Source organism: Sceloporus occidentalis, unplaced genomic scaffold (genome assembly GCF_023333645.1).
Source record: "Sceloporus occidentalis isolate IW3139 unplaced genomic scaffold, rSceOcc1.0.p SCAF_3, whole genome shotgun sequence".
Taxonomy (NCBI): Eukaryota; Metazoa; Chordata; class Lepidosauria; order Squamata; family Phrynosomatidae; genus Sceloporus; species Sceloporus occidentalis.
Genome location: NW_028316983.1, coordinates 202,641,500 through 202,647,499, shown reverse-complemented (window position 1 = coordinate 202,647,499; position 6,000 = coordinate 202,641,500).

The following is a 6,000-nucleotide window of genomic DNA, read 5'->3' as shown; positions in this document are numbered from 1 at the left end:
GTGTGAATTTCCCCTTTCATCTATCACCACCATAATTAATTTTGCAGCACAGGTACATGTTGAGATTTAAAGCCCTGCTTATAAAATGAATTAGCCCCTTTCCTCATCTTATTTGGACATTCTCATTGTGAATATACTTAAAGTGTAATAGAGAGGCAATTTATGGGAATGAAATCTCCTTCATGTCCTAGGCTATGCCCTCTCTCCAGTGATTTTATTATGTTGGATCTCCTCTTCCCATTTGTTTAGAGGACAGACTACATTCATTACTCCAGGGGAGCTCAACAGGTGATTTAGCTGGCACATCACGAAGGCAAGAAGGCCTAGGAGAAGAATTTGATTCATAGTTTTTTCCCCATTCCCTATAATTTTATCTAAATGTCATTAGCACACGGAGGAGTGATAGTGGAAGAATAACATTTAACAATATTTGAGAACAATATACAATCCTGTAACCCATTCCTTTATTTTTTTTCCTCCTGTTCCTGTTTATCTCTGTTCTGACTCCAAATGGTAATTTTACATTTTTAGGTAAATAAATAAAATAAATAAAGATTTTAGGGCGATATGTGTAAAAGTTGCAACAGGGACCTTGGTACAGTTTTTAAGGGGAAGGGCTCAACTCTGGCAGGCAGGTAGGTTGTTATTAATTTTGCCTACTTGCCGGTACTTGAAGAGGGACAGCAAATTACTTTTATCGTGTATTATCATGGAAATCCTTAAATATGATGACTCTTACAATTACAATGTCCATTTACATGTGCCATGTGCTTAGTGTAATTACTCCCACCTAAATGCATAGATGAGAGAATGCGGACAGTCTTTATTATTTCTGGGAGGACTGAATGATACTAGCTTTTATATTTCTTAGTGCTTGATCATTTAGTACATTTCTGGTTAATAATTCCTAAGTAGACTCAACTACACTGGAGTCTTGGTGCTCCAATTTTGCTAAATCATTGGCATCTCAGCCCCTGCAACCTAGTCTCAGGGGCACTTAAACCCACCCACTCCCCACTCCACATGGTTTTCACTGGCTTGACTTGAAGAGGTTATCAAGTACTTATGGGTGAACAATTTTGAACAATTTTTTCCTTACCAAGATTCCTGTACCATTAACAGGAAAAAATCCACCCATGTTCTTCTTCCACCCACCCCCCCATTATTGCCTCTCTAGAAAAAAAATACTGCTTTTGTATTACTAGGAAAGGAAAGGGCAGCTATGAAAGAACTTTAATAGATACTGCAGAGCAAAGACATATAACTGAACACTAAAGTCAGAATTATTCAGGTCATTGTATTCCCAATTACTATATATGAATATGAGAGTTGGATAGTGAAGGAAGCAGACAGAAAGAAAATCAACTTCTAGAACATGGCCACATAGCCCAAAAACCCCACAAAAAACTATAAAATCAACTCATTTGAAATGTGGTGCTGGAGAAGAGTACATAGGATACCATGGACAGCCAAGAAGACAAACAAATGGGTTCTTGAACAGGTCAGACCAGGACTCTCATTGGAAGCAAAGATGATCATGTTGAGATTATCATACTTTGGCCACATAATGAGAAGGCATGGATCAGTAGAAAAAACAAGAATGCTAGGAAAGGTAAAGGGTAGAAGAAGGAGAGAAAGACCACAAATCAGATGGATAGGCTCAATCAGGGGGGTTGTGGAGGGCTTGCAGGATCTGGGCAGGGCAGTGGAGAATAGGGATTCTTGGAGATATCTCATCTATGGGGCCTCCATGAGTTGGAACCAGCTCGAGGGCAGCTAACAACAATTACTTTGTTATCAAGCTACTGAAATTATACAAATATTGTAGTGATGGTAGTAGTCACCTAAGATGGTATAGAATAATGTGCTCTCTGTGGGGTCACCCTAGGGATTGATTTGAAGGTTGTAGCTAGTGCAGGATGTGGCGGTCAAGATGCTTACTAAGATCTACCATAATTCCTATGTTGAAAAATCAGTTCTGTTTGCCAGTTAGATACTGATCCATGTTCATTGTGTTGCTTTTGGCTTATAAAGCCCTACACAGCTCATGACCATGTTATGTGACAGATTGTGTTGGTGTACTTCTCTATCAGGGAAAATATGGTGCGCAATTCTCAAAGTCCTTAACCTTAGTTGTGTGGGTGGGCCAGTATACCTCAAGTCCAAACAATATTGGAAATCAGATGCTTCTTGCTACCACATCTGTTGAAGCTTTCTGTTGGAATAACAAATTCCACTTACTCTGACTGAACTAATTTCTTGAAAGTGATTGGGTGCCCCAATTTATTTTCTTTCCACTCTAGAACACATATTTTTGCAACTAGGTAATACAGAAATGTTGTGGAAATTATAAAAGCATGAATCTTGGCAATCTGGGAACAGGAGAATCCTTTTTGTAGGGTCACCTTCCAAATTTTCTTGTGTCTAATGTAGGTGTGGGAACTGTTGCTGGACTATAGCACTCATCATTTCTCACCACTAGCTATGATGGCAAAGGCTTCTGGGAGCTGTAGTCCAAAAAGTTCATGGGGGGGGGGGGCTGGATGGTTTCCAACACTGGTCTAAAGGGGCCTGCATAATTTAAAACATTAAACATAAAACACACTCCTTCTAAAAGTAACCTCTGACTTTGTGCTTTGTAACAATTTATAACAGAAGACAGTAAGACTTTGTGAGGTTCATAACATGGCAGAAAGCAAACCAAGTAAATAAGAGACTTTGATAGAAATTGCAAGCATGCCCTAAAATGTTTACTTTAAAACGTATAATTCCATGTGTGTATGTGCCTTCATGTCACCTGTTGACGTAAGGCAAACCCATGGGTTTCATAGGCAAGAAATATTCAGGGGTATTTTTGCCAGTTTCTTCCTCTGAAATATAACCCACAGCACCTGGTATTTGTTGCTGGACTCCCTACTTAGCTCCTAAAATCAAATGGGATCTGGTGCCTTTAGGCCACTTCCATACATCCTAGGAAATCCCTATTTTCGCATCTGCATTAGGATATTTGTGTTGGGAGGCAATATTTCATTCCTTTCAATAACAGTAACATTTTCTGTATTCTGCCTACATGAGTAATGACATAAGCTCCAGCTCACTGAGATAAAAGCCAGCCAAACAATCAACTTCAGCTCTAGAAAACTGGTCTCCACTAGCAACCTATTTACACATTGTGAGGAAATAGTTGAAAACTATGAAGGGTGTTTCTCCCCCTAGCCTGATAGTACAATTCAGACCATGGTCTTCACTTCTTCTTTTTAAAATTAAATCAGTTATTACTTACCATCCACCTGGTTCACTCCCAAGAAGGAATAGAATCACACAGCTGCCATAAATGAGCAGCAGCTACCATACCATCTTCAGCAGCCCTCACCATCTCCTCCGGAGGAGCCATCAATGAGTCCCCTGGAGGAGAGGAGAATTCCTTTGGCAATGTGAAAACCAAAAGAAAGGGTTGGGTTTTTATTTATTTTTTAAATGTGGGGCATTATTAGAGAATACAGAACCAGCCTAGTTGGTCAGATCACCATGGGGCTGCCTGTTTCTTTCACCACCATACTGCTGGCTACCATTAGGCAAAATGAGTGGATTGCTTCAAGATGGCTTAGTAGTGAGGACAGTTTTCTGACTGTTCCCTTCTGTTGGAAGGCACAGTAGTGTATTCCAGAAAACCTGCTCTGCTTGCCTTAAACTAGCCTGCTGCTCATGGGAGGAAGAATCCTGTCACATCACAAATAGTGAAGTTTACCTGCCAGTCTAGTTGGCTTCTGTAAGTGGAATGGGAAAAGGGACATGATCTTGCCTTTCATCCTCAGTTACAAAATATAAGGAGCCAGCCTGGCCCCTTCAATAGTTCACTCAAAGAACTGGATTGGTATTATTGTTACTTAATATGCAACATGGCATATTTGCTACTTTAGTTTATTATTTCCTACATGTATATTACCTGTTTTTCTGTTCCTTGGTGTAGAGTTATAAAAGTAATCAAAACAAATGAGATATGTCATCACTAATGTTCCTTCAAACAAAATAGCTTTAAAAAGCACAAGTTGAACAATAAGTGCAGTTTTCTTGAGGCAATTATTTCCCTTAAAAGGCAAGTTACAGATGCTTCACTCTTCACTGTAAGGAGTCTGTGCATCCCCAGATGATCCCATTATTCCAAATACTATAATTTACACTTATACCACATATAGTTATACCCCACATTAAAAAACAACAGGTCTCTATTACATATGTGTACTATAGAATGAAATTACTGTTTATATTGAGAAGTCTTCATGCTTTTCAAAATTTATTTGTGCCTGAAAATGCATCAGTTGTGAGAACATCTTCTTTGAGACCAGGAAAACAAATTCACTAAAAAGCTAAAATTATCTGAAGGAGGATGCTGATTTTGTACTTCCTTAAAAAAAATGAAATAATGTTTTTGTTATATTCAGCATGAAGAAACAAACATGAGGACAGAAACGAGGAATGTGTGACTAGTTTCTCTCTGTCAAACCTCAAAACCCAAAGTGGATACTTAACTCTACCTTAGTTTTACTTTTCTGAAATGTTTAATGCATTTTGTTGACCAGAAAGTACTGATCCAATTAATTAAATCCAAATACATCTTTCCAATATTGTACCGTTCCTGCTATTGAACTTCTAACCTGACATAAATACATTGCATACTCTAACCTGTTTCTCCTGATTATTAACCTTGAGCATGGCAACCTATAAATCATCTATGAAACAGCTGGTGCTCAGCGTTGCCCTAAAGGTGTATGATTACCATCATGTTTGAGATATATATATATATATATATATATATATATATATATATATATATATATGCATGCGTGCATGGACATGAAAAATTCATTGACAAGCTTGGTTTTGCAAGACTTATTATAATGAATTTTCACAAAACATAGATCATGCTAGGAATAGGTGTCCACTTATTATAATGCTGCCATTTATATCTTCCTGAATTGCCTAGTCCATGATGCAGCTATTGTCTTAAAAGTCAACTACGATGACTCCTGAATAGATTTATAATGGTCAGTTTGTATGCATTTCAAGGATGGAAATTTGCACTTAGTCATTTTGTTGACCTCAGTAAGGTCCAGGAATATAAAACGCAAAAGCTTTAACAGCAGAGAAGAACCTTGAGCATGGTCCTTGTGGAATGTTTGTGGTGATCGGTCACACCCATGCACACCTCTTAAACTATGGAATTCCTCCATAAGATCTGGATGATTTATAATGTCTTGTTTGCTTCTTGACAGTCTATTCAGACCAGGGAAAATTGCTTTTCAGAACCCAAACTCTCAGAATATCCCAGCCTGGGGAATTCTGGGAGTAACAATCCAAAAAAGTAACTTTCCCAAGCTCTGATTGAAACATAAAAATGACAACAAAAAAGACCACATGCAGAAAGGACAGTCCTCCTTTGACACTGCAACCCTTTGTACTGTTCTTGAGCTACTGGGGGGAGTGGAACAGGGAGACATGCATGGTATGGTATATTTGCAGTGGTGAGGAATTCTGGCCACTTTATCCTGAAAAAGAGTCTAACAGAAGTGCAAGAGACACAGTTATGGAAAAGCATCTGACACCATCCACCTGAGAAAAGGTGTGGAAGCTAATTAAGATTATATTTCAACAATGGGTGGGGGAAGTAATTGGCCCTCTGCCTGCAAGTACCTTCAAACAGATAAAATTATTAACAACTGCCTCTGTCGAGCCCCACCTATCTATCTATCTATCTATCTATCTATCTATCTATCTATCTAATCAAATTTATGTCTCAACTTTCTTCCAAGATAGGATTCAAGGCAGCTGGCAATGATTCAAAAATTTTAATTTACCTAAAAAAAACAATGCTGGGACATCTAAGTAGCAGGCAATTAATGTGTGTGTAACTTTGTTTGCATCCACACTGCAGAAAAAAACCTGGCTTGACTCCACTTTAATGGCCATGGCTCAAGGCTATGGAATTCTGGGAATGATAGT